The sequence below is a fragment of the Mustela putorius genome, unplaced genomic scaffold, assembly GCF_011764305.1.
Source record: "Mustela putorius furo isolate JIRA1106 unplaced genomic scaffold, ASM1176430v1.1 tig00000151_pilon_pilon_pilon, whole genome shotgun sequence".
NCBI classification, from domain to species: domain Eukaryota; kingdom Metazoa; phylum Chordata; class Mammalia; order Carnivora; family Mustelidae; genus Mustela; species Mustela putorius.
The window spans coordinates 8,212,601-8,231,077 of NW_025421296.1; positions in this window are offsets into that span (position 1 = coordinate 8,212,601).

An 18,477-nucleotide genomic window follows, 5' to 3' on the forward strand; every position below is an offset into this window, starting at 1 on the left:
TTCCGGGTCCTGGAATTGAGTCCCGTGTGGAACTCCCTGCTTGGTGGGGGGCCTGACCCCCCCCCACACTTGTGATCTCTCTGTTTCTCTATCAAATAAAAAAATAAAAATCTTTTTTTTTTTAAATCCAAGTTTCCAAAATATAGGAACCCAAGTCTGTAGGAATCTCCAAGCACTATTCCATTCTCCTTGATGAGTGCCTATTTGCAGCCACCTACAAGGCATATGTCACATTATTTCCTCTGCCACAAACACATTATTTTTAATATCTCAGTATTTTAGATGTTAGTAATCATATTCAGGTTTCCCATCCCAACTTGGACTCTACAAGGACAAACTGTTTCCATGGCCATTTGGCAGGATTGGATGATTACATCAGCACATCCAGGAAAACTTTGCTTGCTAACTTCCCTGCTTCTAATAGGATATGATGTGGTCCTATTGGATCAGGGATAGGAACGCTAGAAAATTTGTAAGTAACTTTTGTTCAACAATCCCTAACTCATTGTAATACACAGCCTGGAAGGGTAGGAATGTATAAGAAAGGATTTATGCTTAGAGTAGGGTCCTCGCTTACAGCTGAAATCTTCCTGCCCATTCACAATTCAGCTTCTTGCTTGAACGTGAAAAACCATATATTGATGATTCTATGTGTGTTTTGCTAAAACAGTAGCTCAAATGAAACTTTCTCCTGGTTAAATGAGGCCTCTTAGCTGCTATATAAATTATTTCTCATATGTAACATAGTAACATCCTTGTACTCTGAACTCCTAAGACACTTTTATATCTGTTTACTTGACTCTCATTCATTCACTCAATCAGGATCTATTTAGTGAGCATCTACTGCATGTTTGACCAAACCAGATGTAAGCTTGCCCTCCGGGAGCATACTGTCAAGTAAGAGACGTTTGCAGAGCTATGCGAAGGTAGTGGAAGTGTAAGAAGGGGTAACATTGGAAGGATTTGAATTTTAGTAAGACAGAGCAAGCCAGGCAAAGTTGGGTGGAGCGTGGGAAATGTCAATACAGGAAACACCAGTGTGCAAAATAAGAAATACAAGGGAACATTGTATGCAAAGGAAAAAGGACAAGTGACAATGGAGTGTTTAGCAAACAAAATGACTTGCTATGGTGGCTGGAAAGTTACATGTGAAGAAGGGAATGTTTTTTCAACTGATAATGTATTTGGTAAATCAAAGTTGCCGTTGCTCATTTTCTGCCCATCCTGGACTACAGTGTCTATAAGTGTATTCATGATATTTTACCTGCTCATCATTCAGACCTATGCACACAGCATTATCTGGCACATACTAGGTGTACTTAATAAATATGGGTATAGTGCAACCCAACTGAGATGAGACTGACAAGGAAGCAGGGCCTCCTGTAAATTACATGCTATGTGAAGGGGTTTGAACATTATCTTGAGTACAAGGAAAGATTATTTAAAGGATTTCAACATAAGGAGAAAATAATCCCACTTGAATTCTGGAAATGCAGTCCATTTATTTATTTAAGAAAAAAAGTGATTGTGAAGGGAAGTGGGAGGGTGGAGTAACCGATGATGGCTATTAAGGAAGGCCTGTGTGGTTGGTGATGAGCACTGGGTGTTATATGCAACTAATGAGTCATTGAACACTACATCAAAAACTAATGATGTACTATATGTTGGCTAATTGAACGTTAAAAAAAAAAGAAAGAAAGAGTGATTGAGTTTCAGGTGATGTGACTGTGTCTGAAAACATAATGGTAAGCAAAACCAGATATAGCCTCAGCTTTCCTACAACTTAGCATCTGTTTGTTGAGAGTCTGCATGAGTTAAGCACTATGAAGAAAGAGACAGTGTCCACTCAGACCATGTTGCAGGGGAACTTGACCTAGATTGCTGGGTCAAGAGAATTTTTTCTGAGGGTATGACACTTGAGGTGTGGTGTGTAATACAGGAAGGAATCCTGGGCAGTGTTCCGTGGGAGGAGACAAGTGTGGAAAGAAGAACATTCCAGACTGAGGAGATACGGCTGGAAGGAATGTGGAACCTGTGAAGAATAGAAAGAGGGAGCAGGATGGGAGCACAGGTGGCAAGGGAGAGCAGGTGAGCATGGAGGAAAAGAGAAAGTTCAGGCTAGCTCATTCATGGCCTTGGCGCCATGGCAAGGACTCTATTCTTTAGCCTTAGAGCAATGGGGAAATGTAGTCAGAATGTTTGAAAATATCATGTACAGCAGTGTGGAAAACAAGATTTGGCTGGAGGAGCAGAAGTGGCCCATGCAGAGGCTAATTAGAAACCATTAGAATTTTCAGGAAATTTGGGGTTAGATTCAGGATCAGCAAAGTGGCAGTGATGATGGAGACGGGGATAAATAGATATTCAACAGGTGGCACCTGCAAGACTCGGTAATGGGTTAGACATTGAGAAGATACTGAGAGGCAAGAACATAACAAAGATGACTCCAGTTTCTGGCTTAAAGATTGAAAAAGAAAAAGAGAAGCTCGAGATCTAGAATCTCGTATGTTGATCTTGGGAAGCTTTGGGATATTGAGACATTCAAGCAGAACATGATGAAAATACGTATACTACAAATTTTTAAATTGAGTCAGATGCCTTCTAAATGTCCAGAAATACCAAAATACACACCTTCTAGAATATAATGCAATCACATGAAGTAAGAATTATAAATAATTACTCACTAGTTTAAATCTAGTTATTATCTAAGATAAGGAACAAGAAGACTCATCTCACAAACAGACTTCTTTAGTATCTCCCACACCAGTTGCCAACATTTGCTGTTCCAAGTTTCCTCACAGAAGCCACACTGAAAGAGCAGGAGAGGGGGTGTGGATTTGCAACCCTGCGCTTCAGAACTCACAGTGACTCCCAGCAAAATCAATGAAAGAAAGAACTGCTGTCCTCAGAAGCTTTCTTAAAACCTCATCTCCAAACCCATTTTTCATGAGCTGATCCTTGGATGGCAGCACGAGCTCCTCTCAGACACCTCCCCTGACTGTCTCTAAGACAGAACTAGTGGGACACAAGCTATTCTTTTTGCTTCTTGGGTAAGGTAGAAGTTTGTAGCAGGGAGGATTATCAAGGAGAAGCCTAGCTCCTGTCATTCTTGCATTTAAATATATATATATGTATATATACATATACATATATGTATATGCACACACATACATAAATATATACACACATAGACACAGAATGCTTATATACATATACTCATATATGCATACATACATGGATATATACATATACACATGTTTCTCTGTGTGTGTCTATATATATATATATATATGTATATATATATATATATATGTCAGTTCTGCCAGTTTATTCTGGTGCTCTATTACTTAACAAGGTCTTTTGGACCACTATACCTTTTCCGGAATTTACTAGTAACACTTTTTACTTCTAGTACTGGCTTTGGTAATTTTCTATACTTCTAAAAATAAAAGATTTCTCAGAATACCACCTCTGACCCATTAATAATTACTCCTCAGTTATAAGCAGTCTATAAGGTAAATTTTTATTTTAATTTTTAAAAGATCTTATTTATTTACCTATTTGAGAGAGAAAGAGTGCATGCCAGTGAGAGAGCGCAAGCAGCGGGGAGGGGCAGAGGGAGAGGGACAAGCAGGCTCCCCGCTGAGCAGGGAGCCCAACACAGGACTCCATCCCAGGACCCTGGGTTAAGCAGATGCTTAACCTACTGAGCCACCCATGCCCTAAAAAGTGAAATTTTAAAAATTACAATTCTTTTACTAGGATAAGTCAAAGGAGATTATTTTCTTTTTAAAATTCTATGTTGTTTTCATTTTATTTTTGTGCAAGAATACAATTTTAAATTAACATTCTTTGAGTTAATATAAATACTTTTATTTGATAAAAAAATTTTCAGATGGGAGTTTGAAATTTTCCCCAGTGACTTCGCAAGGTTGGGAGGGACAGATGAAAGTGTAGGTATAGGTAAATACTCTGCAAATGGCAAGCCACCTCACAAATGAAGCAGATAATCATTTTAAAAATCTCTACAGGGGCGCCTGGGTGGCTCAGTGGGTTAAGCCGCTGCCTTCGGCTCAGGTCATGATCTCAGAGTCCTGGGATCGAGTCCCGCATCGGGCTCTCTGCTCGGCAGAGAGCCTGCTTCCCTCTCTCTCTCTCTCTGGCTGCCTCTCTGTCTACTTGTGATTTCTCTCTGTCAAATTAATAAATAAAATCTTTAAAAAAAAAAAAAAATAAATAAAAAAAAATAAAAAAAAATAAAAATAAAAATCTCTACATTTGTTAGAACATCTGGTGTGGCAACTTGGACAATCTTGACCAAATTATTCCTTATGGAACAAACTAATTATTTAATATACAGCTGGATTTATGCAGCCAAAGGGTCTTATGGTTTTATATAGCACATTATGCATTTATTATAAAATGAAACTTATAATTTCTGGGAAAATAAAAGTAACAAATTTTTCCATTGTAGCTGAAATGATTAAGCCATGATACTAAAGGTGGAAAGCAAAAGAGACCTTGTTTATTAATTTTCCAGGGGAAGTGGTTTCATTTTATAATGTTTCGTGGAAGATTTACCAGGCATTATAGCTTAACTTTGTTTTTAATAGACTTTATTTTTTAGAGCAGTTTTAAGTTCACAAAGAAATTGAGCGGAAGATACAAAGATTTCCCGTATACATCCAACCACCACACACACCATCTCCCCAGCTAGTGACATCCTGCCCCAGACTGGCCTATTTGAGACAATTGATGAACCTGCTCTAACATATCTTTGGCACCCAAAGTCCAGAGTTTACATCAGAGTTCACTCTTGGTGCTGTATATACTATGAGTTTTGACAAATGTGTAATGGCCCGTATCCATCATCATATTATCATATAGAGTAGTCTCTGCACCCTAAAACTCCACTGTGTTCTGCCTATTCATCCTTCCCTCCTCCCAAATCCTGGCAGCCACTGCCATTTAGCCAAACTTTTATAATAGTAACACAGCTTCTACAACAGATGTGCTAAAGTGCCTTCTGATGCTGTCTCTATTGGTTACATAAACTACGCAGCTATCTCTCTCCCAGCACAACCAGCCCCCACTTTCTTTTTTATTTTTTAATCATTTGTTGTAGAACATTGTTTTCGGAAATAAAATCCTATAAGCACTCATGCAGGGGAGCTCATTAAAATTTTAAATGTAAATAACAGTGATACAATTATTCATTGGAAAAATATGAATGGGACTCCACTGGGAGGTAAGCTGTGGGGATAAAAGGATGAACAAGACAGGTACAATTCCATGCCCTTGTGTTACATTCTATCACTAATATCTGATACACCACGTTTCTGGGTGTGGAGTGGGCTGGGACCTATCTGCAGCCCCTGATCATGCTTCTTGTACTTAGCAAATGAGAAAACAACAAGATAGGGTGATAAAGATAAGATTCTTATTCCCAAAACTCTACCCACAGTCCTCTCTGCATGGCTTTCTGGAGTATGAGCATTTTCACTGTTACTGCTCTGATGAACGAATGTCACAATTAGAACTGGTGTTTCAAAGAATTCAGGGCTAAAGTGATTTTGTTTTCCTTAAATTATTTGTTTATAAGCTCCAAGTAAAAATTTCCTTTTTTTTTTTTTAAGATTTTATTTACTTATTTGACAGAGACAGAGATCACAAATAGGCAAAGCAGCAGGCAAAGAGAGGGGGAAGCAGGCTCCCCGTCCAGCAAGAGAGTCCTATGTGGGGCTTGATCCCAGGACCCTGAGATCATGACCTGACCTAAAGACAGAGGCTTAATCCACTGAGCCACCCAGGAGCCCAAAATTTCTTTCTTTTTGTTTTGTTTTTTAAAGATTTTATTTATTTATTTGACAGAGAAAGACACAAGGAGAGAGGGAACACAAGCTGGGGGAGTGGGAAAGGAAGAAACAGGCTTCCCGCTGAGCAGGGAGCCCAATATGGAGCTCGATCCCAGGACCCCGAGATCACGACCTGAGCTGAAGGCAGACGCCTAACAACTGAGCCACCCAGGTGCCCCACCAAGTAAAAATTTAAATCTAAGGCAGGTGTTTGTAGAAACAGAGAGAGCCAAGTTTTCTCTTTATTGTAGTCTCTCTGGAAGTTGTAATAAAAAGAATAGTCATCATGTATAGGGCATAGGCTAAATTCTTCATATGTACACATGTACTACTATCTTACCATAACTTTACAAAATACATATTATGGGCCACATTTGACCCCCCTCCAAATACCATGCTGAATTATAGCGAATTTATTTAGCATCAACATTGGCAGAAATGTAACAATTCTGAGATGATCAGAAAATTGTGAGATGTTGTTTTCAAATCTAAAATGATCAAGATATCAACATAAATTAGAAGTAAATTTACTAGTCCTTCTCTCAAGTCTTCATTCTGTTATTTTATCAAAGAACGGTCGAATGTCCCACTCTTTACCAAGCCCAATGCTAATTTTAAAAAATGTCATGGTTAATAAGACATAATCCCTGCCTTCCAAGAGTGCTGTTTAGTGCTCAAAGGCAACAAGTAAATAGGCAATTAAAATAATGTTTACTAATCACTAAGCTATGGGTATTTACAGGGTAGCCGGAGAACAGAGATGCATACTAAATAGATATTTTCTGTTACTCCCCTCCAAACTTCACACAAATTGTTGAATTCCCCTATGTCCCTCTGAGTATGATGTTAGAAGCTATTATGAAAACCTCTCATAGCTGTTTTTAATTTTTTTTTACGATTGCTGGCTGGACCTAAACAGAGGTTTGTCAAAGCTACAAATTTAGTACCTTCAACTCAACATGAGAGAAGATGTCTAGGAGAGCATGGGGAAAATAAAAATTAGGCTGGAGAATGAAGGAAAACATAGGACTTCTTTTAATTAACATGCAAAGGCACTCTGTGGCCACATTGATCATTTCCAAGAAAATGCCTGCCAAATACCCAAGGCTGAAAAAATAGTTTGCACGTCCTTATATCAACTAAAAATCGGTGTTCTGTGCAAAAAGTGGTTAGTTCTTCTTGCAACAAAAACAATCACAAAGATGTTTTTCTTTGGAGGCAACCGTAATATGTCTGTATGTAGAGCAAATGCTTTCTTTATACTTACCATTTCACCACTTAGAATATAAAAAAGGTATGTATTTAAGCATTGAGGTTTTGAAGAAGTAATTACTTTTACTGTTTAAGGATGGACATTCTCTTTTTTTTCTTTTGAATATGTATTTTAGTATTTTATTTTAGTATTTTAGTATTTTAGTATTATTTTAGTATTAAAAATTTAAAATTAGTAAGGGGTAGAATTGAATTTATCTTTTGGTGTACAGTCCTGTGAGTACAGATTTATAAAACCAGTACCCAAATTAGGATGCAGGGGTCACCTAGGTGACTCAGTTGATTAAGCATCTGCCTTTGGCTCAGGGCATGATCTCAGGGTCCTGGGATCGAGTCCCTCATCAGGCTCCTTGCTCCATGGAAATCCTGCTGCCTCTGTTCCTCCCCCTGCTAATGAACTTGCTCACTCTCTCTTCTTCTCTAACAAATAAATAAATAAAATCTCTAAAAAAAAAAAGCAATTAGGATACAGAATAGTTCTCCTATCCTGCAACATTTCTTAGTGCTACCCCTTTATAATCACAACCTGCCCCCATCCCCAATCTTTGCAAACCACTGATCTCTTCTTTGTGATTATCATGTAATCATTCTGATGAATGAAATACATAAGCATGTGATCTCTTGAGACTAGTTCCTTTTACCCGGTATATACTACCTTTTGAGATTCATCCAAGTAGTCTGTGTCAACAGTTTGTTCTTTTTCACTGCTAAGTAGTTTCCGTTTCTATGAATGAAGCATATTTTGTTCAACCATTTACCCATGGAAGAACATTTAGATCCTTTCCAGTAAGGGTAAGTCTGAATACAGCAGCTATAAATATTCATATAAAGACTTCTGTGTGAACATGAGTTTTCATTTCTTTGGGGTAAATACTTAGGACTGAGATTGCTGGGTCATACGGTAAGTCTATGTTTTCCTCTATAAGAAACTGCCAAACTGTTTTCCATAGTGTCTATCTCATTTTTGCATTCTTACCAGCAATATATGAGAGTTCTAATCACCCCGTATCCTAGTCAGCACTTGATATTGTCAGTATTTTTTATTTTAGCCAAGGTAATGGATGTGTAGTAGTATCTTACCCTAGTATTAACTTGCTTTTCTCTAGTGGCAAATAATTTTGAACATCTCTTCATGTCTTCACTTAATCTTCTCATAACCTCTAATGAAGTGTTGAAGTCTTTTGCCCACTTTTAAATTGAATTGTGTGATTTTCTACTGTTGAATTTTTAGCAATCCTTATACATTCTAGATACAAGTACTTTGTCGAATATATGATTTTTCAAGTACTTTCTCCAGTCAGTAGTTTGTCATTTCATTCTTTTAACAGTATCTTTCACAAAGTAAAAGTTTTTTAATTTTGATGAAGTCCAATTATCCTTTTTTTCTTTTGTGGGTTGGGCTTTTGGTGTTCCGCTCAAGAACAACTTGTCTAGCTTCAGTAGTGAAGATTTTCTCCTATATTTTCATGTAAGAGTTTTATAGTTGTGTGTTTTACATTTACTTTTATGATTCATTTTGAGTTAATTTTTGTGTAAAGTTTAGGTGAGCATTCATTTTTTGCATATTATTATCTAATTATTCCAGTACCATTATTGAAAAGACTTTCTATATAAGGATATCCTGTCTTTTGCAAGTGCGTGGTGATAAAAAATATAATGACTTCTAGTACAGTTTTGTGTCACTGCCTTGATTCACGCTGAAGTTCTAGCAATTTTAACCACTTTGCTTCTGCACCAACCATTACTTTAGTACCATCAGTGCAAATTTTAACAAAGTGTAAAAGACAAATGATGACTTAAACTTCTCTGGAATCTACAGGCTTCATTTTGAAAAATGCTATGTCACAGCATTTTATCCTATTCTCCTCCTATTCATTTCTATTCCCTCACATTCTCCACTTTTTGCTAACTCCTTTTTATTCTTTAGTCTGGGACCCATAAAACACAGTAAATATTTTTCCTATGTGCTCCTATAACACATCATACAATGTAAACAATATTTAAGGAGAATGAGATGCTGTTATTTTCAAATCTAAAAATGATCAAGACATCAGCAGTAGAAACCAAGAGCATAAATTAGAACTAAATTTACTTGTTACATCAAGTACCCTCCTTCACTGAACACCAGGTACGACATGCAACTGATGAATCACTAAATTCTACCCCTGAAACTAGCAATATGGTGTATGTTACCTAAATTGAATTAAAATTTAAAAATTTAAAAAAGAAGTAAATTTACTAGTTCTTCTTTGACTTACTACTTCATTTCTTTTTTTTTTTTTTAAGCTTAGAAGCATTTGATACTATGTGCTAAGCCCAATTCTAAGTTTGAGATGTCATAATTAGTTGGAACTCATAAAACAAACAAATAGACCTTACTCTATGAAAGACTTTGTAAAGAATAAAACAAAACAAAAACAAAAGAAAAAAAAAACAAGTTTAAGACTGGGAGGAAACATTTGCAAACCACATATTTATTAAAGACAAAAATTTAGAATATATAGAAAAAACTTCTAAAATTCAACAGTTTTTTTAAAAGAATATAAATCAAAATGAGCCAAAGGTGTGAATAGACATTACTCCAAAGAGGATATACAACTGCAAATAAGCACATGAAAAATTTTTAACTTTATTAGCCTTAGGAAAATACAAAATAAAACTACAGGGAACTATCACTACACATTTATTAGAATGGCCAGAGTAAAATATAATGACAACACAAAATGTAACAGCATGCAATCAAACTGAATCATTCATATATTGCTGATGAGAATGTAAAATGGTACAAATCATTCTGGAAAAATTTTGACTGTTTATTATAAATCTAAACATGCACCTGCCTTATAACCTACCAAATTCACTCTTGCTAATTTATTCCAGAAAAATGAAAAGTTATGTTCACACAAAAACTTACACACAAATTTTCTCATAAAGAATTCATTTATAACAGCCCAAGCTGCAAATAACCCAAATGTCTTTCAGTGGCTGGATGTTTAAACAAACTGGTACATCATATCATGGAACATTACTCTGCAATGAGAAGGAATAAACTATTGATGTATGTAAAAACTTGGATGAATATCCAGAGAATTGTGCTGAGTAAAATAAAGCTCATCCCCCCAAATTACACATTGTATGATTCAATGATAGAATATTTTTGAAATAACAAAATTGAATGGATGAAAAGCACATGAATGGTTTCCAAGAGTTAGGAAGAGAGGAAGCAAGAGGAATGGTTATAAAAGGACACTAGAGGAAAACTTATGGGAAGTGAACTGTTCTGTATCTTTACTTTGTTGGTGGATCCATGCACATACATATATGATCAAACTGCATTGAATCAAACCCATACATGTACATACAAAGGAAGTGAAACACGAATAAGTTAGTTGAATTTCAACAATGTCAACTCTCTGTTTGCATTGTATTCAAGTTTTGTAAGATGCTATCATCGAGAAAAATTAAGTAAAAGGTAAATGAGATCTCTCTCTCTCTATTTCTTTCTTTTTTTTTTTTTATTTCTTACAATGGTATGTGAATCTACAACTATCTTAAATTAAAAAGTTTAATTAAAAGAAAACATATTAAAGTTGCAGAGTATGAAAGTAACACATAAACCTACTATGTTTCCATGCATTAACAACAAATAATCTGAACAGGAAATTAAGAAAACAATGACATTTACTACAACATCTGCAAGAATAAAATACTCAGGAATGAACTTAACAAGGAGGTGAAAGATCTGTACTCTGAAATCTAAAAAAACAAACAAAAAAAACAAAAACAAAACAAACAACAACAACAAAAAAAAACTGTTGAAACAAAGTAAAAAAAAACATAGGTAAGTAAAAAGACATCCCATGTTCATGGATTGGCAGACAATATTATGATGTCAATACTACTCAAAGTGTTCTAGAGATTTAATGTAATTCCTATCAAATTCTCATTCTGTTTTAGTAGAAATAGAAAAATAGACCTAAAATTCATAAGGAATCTCAAGAGATACCAAATGGCCAAAACAGTCTTGGAAAAAAAAGACAAAGTTGACAGACTCAATTATTTCAAAACCTTCTACAAAGTTATATTAATCAAAACAGTGTTGTACTGGCATAAAGACAGATGCATATAGACCAATAAAATAGAATAGAAAGCCCAGAAACAAACCCTTACAAATGATGGTGGAAAAACTGGATATCCACATGCAAAAGAATAAAGATGCACGCTTACCTTACATCATGTACAAAAAATAAACAAAATTGATCAGATATGTGCAAGCTAAAATGTATAAGCTAAAACTATTAAAATCTTAAAAGAAAACATAGGATGAAAGCTTCATGATATTGGATTTGAATATTGGATTGATGTTCTTGGCTATAATACCAAAGTCCAGGCAACTAAAGAAAAAAAAAATTGTTGCACAGGACTTCATCAAAATTAAAAAGTTTTGTGCATCTTGGGGTGCCTGGGTGGCTTAAGCCTCTGCCTTCAGCTCAGGTCATGATCCCAAGGTCCTGGGATGGAATACCGCATCAAACTCTCTGCTCAGCAGGGAGCCTGCTTCCTCCTCTCTCTGCCTGTCTCTCTGTCTCTTAGCCTAGTTGTGATCTCTGTCAAATAAATAAACAAAATCTTTTAAAAAAAATGTTTGTGCATCCAAGGACATTATTGACAGAGTGAAGTGGCAACACATGGAATAGAGGCAAATATTTGCATATCATATACCTCTCCAGAATAGATAACGAGCCCCTATCGTTCAACAACAATAGTGAAACAAATAATCCAATTTAGAAACAATATAGAACTTGAACAGACATCTCTCCAAAGAAGATACACAGATGGCTAGTACATAAAAAGATATGCAACATCACTCATTTTTAGGGAAGTGCAAATCAAAGCCACAGTCAGATGTTACATTATACTGGCTAGGAGGCTACTACAAAAAATAAAACAAACAAACAAACAAACAATAAAATAAAAAAAGAAGTCAAGGAAGCTATGGAAAAATCAGAACACTTGTACATTGCTTGTGGGAATATGAAACAAAGCAGGTACTGTGGGAAGAAAGTATGACAATTTGTCAAAAAAATTAAAATAAGGAATTGAAAAAGATATAAACAAATGGAAAAATATCCCATGTTCATGGATCAGAAGAATTAACATTGCTAAAAACTATCCAAAGCCATCTATAGCTTCAATGCAATTGTTATCAAAACTTCAATGGCATTTTTCACAGGTTAAAAAAAAATCCTAAAATTTGTATAGAACCACAAAAAACCCTGAACAGCCAAAACAATCCTTTTTTAAAATTTTACATTTTATTGTTTCATATCATCTCAACAATAATTGAAAATTTTTCTCAAACATTACACCCAGCTATTTAAAAAAAAAAAAAAAAGATTTTGTTTATTTGAGGGAGAGTAAGAGAACTCAAGCAGGAGGAGTAGCAGGCAGAGAGAGAAGCAGACACCCTGCTGAGCAGGGAGCCTGACTCAGGGCTAGATCCCAGGACTCTGGGATCATGATCTGAGCCTAAGGCAGATGCTTAACGGAATGAGCCACCCAGGTGGCCCATAAACCCAGCTATTTTGATAGATTGTATCTATGGAGGATTCTAGTTCAAATCATGAAAGCAAATAAGGAGGTAAAACAGGGCAGACTGGCAGAAACTTTGCTTCAGAGAAAACGAAATATGTAGGACACGGCAGAAACTAGTAGCTCAATTAAGCATTTAAAACCATGATTTTATAACACCAATTACAGTAAAATGTGTAGCTTAAGGCAAAAACAAAACTCATTCATACTGCATTGACATCAATTCTTGACCATTTTTACTCTTCTGGAAGAACAAACCTGGAAGCATCCTACTTCCTGTTTTCAAACTATACTACAAAACTGTAGTAATCAAAACAATATGGTACTAGTATAACATTAAACACATAGACCAATGGAACAAGATAAAGAGCAAAGAAATAAATCCTTGCAAATTCAGTCAACTAATACTTGACAGGAGAGGCAATAATGCTCAGTGGCGAAAGGAAAGTCTCCTCAATAAACAGTGTTAGAAAAACTGAAGAATTTTAATACAGAAGAATGAAACTGGATTCTTATTTTACACTACTCAAAAAATGAACCTAAAATGAATTAAAAACTTAAGTTTAAGTCTGAAACTGTAAAATTCCTGAAAGTAAGCATAGGGGAAAATCTTCTTAACATTGATCTTGGCGTTGATTTTTTTGGATGTGTCACTGAAAGCACAAGCAACAAAAGGTGTTAATAGAACCTACAGAATGCAAGAAAGTATTTATATAGCACATATATGATAAGAGGTAAATATCCAACATATGTAAAGAACTTATTCAACTTGGTAGTAAGGAAAAAAAAATCCCTTTTAAAAAATAGACAGAGGAACTAAATAGAAATTTTGCCAAAGAAGGCATTCAGATGCCCAAGAAAAGGTGCTTGATATCACTAATTTTCAGGGTCAGGGAAGTGCGAATCAAAACCACAATGAGATGTCACCTTACATCTGTTAGAAAGGCTTGTCATCTAGAAAACAAGAAATAGCAAGTGTTGGTGAAGCTGTGGAGAAAAGGGAACTATTGGTGGAATATAAACTGGTACACTCATTGTGGAAAACAGTATGGAGGATCCTCAAAAAATTAAAAAGAAACAGTGCCATATGACCCCGAATTCCCATCTTTGGGTAGATAACTAGAGGAAATGAAAATAGGGTCTCTGGGATATATCCTCTCTATTGTGGTCATTGCAGCGTTATTCACAATACTCAAGACATGGAAACAACCTAAGTTTCCATCAACAGATGAGTGGATACAAAAGATGTGGTAATGTATACACAACGTAATATTATTCAGTCTTCAAAAAGAATGAAATTCTGTCATTTGCAACAACATGCTTAAAACTGGAAGGCATTATGCTAAGTGAAATAAGTCAGTCAGAGAAAGACAAATATTGTGTGATCTTTTTTGTATATGAAATCTAAAATAAAAACCCAAACTCTTAGGAACAGAAAGTAGAATGGCAGTTACCAGGGACAGAAGCGTGTGGTGGATAAGGGGAGATGTTGGTCAAACGGCTTGAACTTTCAGATATAAGAAGAATATATTCTGGGAACCCAATGTACTGCATGCTGATTATAGTCAACAACACTATATTACATACATGAAAGTTGCTAAGAGAGATATTAGATGCCCTGACCACAAAAAAGAAATGTTAAAATGTGATGTGATGGAGGTGCTCGTTAAATTATGCTCTCCATAATATCACAATATAAGTGTATTAAATCAACATATTGTACACTTTAAACTCACAGTGTTATATGTCAATGTCCTTGATGGGGACCAAAACTGAAAACAGAAAAGAAATAATTGATCAGGGAGACCTAGGTGGCTCAGTGGGTTAAAGCCTCTGCCTTTGGCTCAGGTCATAATCTCAGGATCCTGGGATCAAGCCCCACATCGGGCTCTCTGTTCAGCAGGGAGTCTGCATCCCCTTCTCTCTCTCTGCCTGCCTCTCTGCCTACTTGTGAACTCTGTCAAATAAATAAATAAATATTTTAAAAGAAAAAAAGAAAGAATTGATCAGAGGAGACCATTAGAAACATAAATGTCTAACCGCAAACAGAAGTGTCTAAGGAAAAAAATATTTTAATGTAAAGGTATGATGCAGAATAAATTTAGGATGAAAAGATGAATTAAATTTAGTTCCTTGATGATAATGCCAGAAAGGAAAACAAAATGTTGACAGTACTGCATTATTAACAGGGACTGTAAGAAGCAAGAATTATCTCAAAGAAAAAAACTTCAAAAAAATTGTAAATCGCTTTATACGTCCCTTAGATGCTGAATCTGGAAAGTAATAACTATCATGGTAAGAAACATGGTTTTTGTGGACATCACATTCCTTATCTTCAAAATGAAGTTCTGGATTAGATTAGGGATATTAAACACAATACCCTCCTGCTGGCCTCCCTCCTTAGCACCCGTAGCAGGCACTGATAACAGATCAAGGGATTTCTTTGCTGAGACCAGACCCAGCTCCATGGCCCTTTTCTACCCAGACACACAGCCACTATCCATCAACTCCTTTATTGCTCAAAATAGAATTAATTTGCTCTTCTCAGTTTTGATATTAAATAACATGCCTTCCAATGTTAGGATTCTATATTTATTTAACTAACTGGAGTATCCTAGAGTGATAATTTTCTGATGTTTAATTTGGAAATGTCTTAATATATTTTATGCCAGAAATATTTATTATGCAAAAAAAAAGGCATAAATGCTAACAGGATCAAAGGAAATAACTGTTAACTTTAAATTACAATACTTCCCAATTAAGGGCACCTGGGTGGCTCAGTGGATTAAAGCCTCTGCCTTCGGTTCAGGACATGATCTCAGGGTCATGGGATCAAGCCCCACATGGGGATCTCTGCTTAGAGGGGAGACTGCTTCCCCCTCTCTCTCTCTGCCTGCTGCTCTGCTTACTTGGATCTCTGTCAAATAAATAAATAAAATCTTTTTAAAAAATTCTCAGTTAAATCTCATGGTCAGGATTATCAATGCAAACTGATAGGTATTCACTATTTGTGAGCTAGTCCTATATTATTTGTAATAAAGATTGTGGAATGATTTATTTCCACATTATTTTACCTATGTCCAAATAATTTTTTTTTTAATTCAACGAAGAAAGAGAGAGCACACAACCAGAGGGAGCAGAAGGAGAGGGAGAAGCAGGCTCCCCGCTTGAGCAAGGAGCCCCACGTGGGGTTCAATTCCAGGACCCGGGGATCATGACCTCAGCTGAAGGCAGACACTTAACTGACTGAACCATCCAGGCACCCCTTCAGCTAAAACGTTTTAAATAGGGGAACATTATCAATGTCTACAACTGATTGAAGTAAACGAATGTATTGAATAAAATATATTATATAAGCTAATTTATTACTTTTAAAAATGTAATCACAAACCATGATAAACCACAAGCCCCTTGAGTAAACTCGAGTGAACTGCTCAAGCATTCAAGTAACTAAGAACATACCATTGACCTTAGTGACCAGATGGTTTTATTGAGTCATTTTCCTGTTTTCCACAAAGCCAAATTACTACATTCCTGAAAATCTTCTCTATTTCTAAGTCAGAACATCGCCCACTGCTTCAGTACTCAAGCTTGCTGATGTACTGTGGATGATGGTACTATGCCTTCCCGGATGCAGGAAATGTTAATAACAGAGAAAGAACCAATGAAGAGCAGAACCTCTTGAAGAATACTTAATTTTTTTTTTTATAATTTATGATGGGATTATATGATTCATGTCAGAACTAAAAACTTTAAAATTTTTCCCCTTCTCCAGGCTTCGCCATAATTAAAAGTTTATGAATTAACCTTGTTTTTGTTTTGTTTTGTTTAGATTTTATTTTTTATTATTTATTTAATTGGCAGAGGGGCAAGAGACAACGAGAGAGGGAACACAAACACGGGGAGGGGGAGAGGGAGAAGCAAGCTTTCCACCAAGTGCAGAGCCCGATGCTGGGCCAGATCCCAGGACCCAGGGATCATGACCTGAGCTGAAGAGAGAGGCTTAATGACTGAGCCACCCAGGCACTCTGTGTATGTCTTGTTATATTCAGTGGCATACAAAAGAGATGAAATAATCTTTCTTCTTTAATATTTACTATAGCATATATGGTCTTAATGCAGGTGAGCTAACATTTGATAGATCTCTACAGTATTTGCCTGTTGTTTTTCTTTTTTATCTTTTGATTCCTTTCACCAGTTTCTCTCACCCATTCCCCCCACCTCTGGCAACCACCAAAATCCTCTTTGCATCTATGAGTCTGGTGGTTTGGTGTTGATGATATTTAGGTTCAATGTATAAGAGAGAAAAAATATTTGTCCTTCTCTGCCTGACTTATTTCACTTAGCATAATGCCTTGATGTTCATCCAAGTTGTCACAAATGACAAAATTTCACTTTTATATAGCTAATATATATATACATATATATATAGTGCATTATATATAATAGATGTTATATATAATAACAATAGCAAAGCAAGTGTCCATCAATGAATGAATGGATAAAGAAATGGATAATTCATTATATGTAATATATATAATATATATTTGTGTGTGTGTGTGTGTGTGTGTATTCCACAATTTCTTTATCCATTCATTCATTGGTGCACACTTATATTGCTTCCATATCTTGGTTATTGTGAATAATACTGCAATGAGTAGAGGCATGGATTGGATTGTGGTGATGGCTGCACAACAATATAAATGTATTTAATAGCATTGAATTGTAATGATAAAAAATAAATAAAACATTCTACCTTGCACAGATATGTATACTATCCATGTGCTATGGTTTTAAAAGAACTTTGATTCTTACAATTTAGTCATAAAGCCTTATAATTTGATCCTAATGCATTTTTAAGACAAAGAATATTTAACCAGAAACTAAAGAAATAACTGTGGAGTGAATATATGAATTGAAACATAGCCAGTGATATCATGTATTCTGCATTTCCAGAGTTGAAAGCTTACTTCTCTTGAGGTGTGATTCTCTCATACTAAAGGTGAAAAACAAATAAAGTATTGCTCTGTTGCTTCATCACCTTATTAAGAAAGGTTGACTCTGTGCTTAGCTAGCAGGAAAAATAATTTATTTCTCTCTCACTTTATTTATTCACCTACAGCAAGGTAAATATAAGGTGTTACTTGTTATTTATTTAGCTTTTTTAAGATACCTACCCCATTACCGAAAACATATCCTATTAGGAAAGCAATTCTCTTCTCTTGTTTAGGTAGTAAGTGTATCAGAATTATTTATAGAAAAAGTTTTCTACATATAAAATGTTAGCACCTCTAAGGAAAGATATGAAAACTTTAAAGAAAATTAATTTGCAATATTACACAGCTGTAGTCATGTAAGTGATTATAGTAAAATTGAAAGCAATAGTCTTCTCCATACTTACAACATTTGATTATGTATCTCAATTTCAATGGTTTTAAAAGAGGCTATAATTGAGTTGAGTCAAATAGATTCTTACATGGATAAGCCCATATTCAGCTTTGTAAAGTCTTTGAAAGTCAGATAATTTAATAATTATGGCACAGTTATATTTGAAATAGAAGGATATTTAGGGCATTTTAAAAAACCTGCATACTTTTACAACTTTTACAACTGATACTCTTTGTAAACTGGGGAGACCTGTAGTTGCTAAGTACCTAATCCTAATGCCCCTATGGATGAGTCTTCCAAATCCTAGTCAACTTCTTTGTGTTACGAGAATGGAAAGCTTGAGAAGAGATATCATAAGTGTGCCTGAATA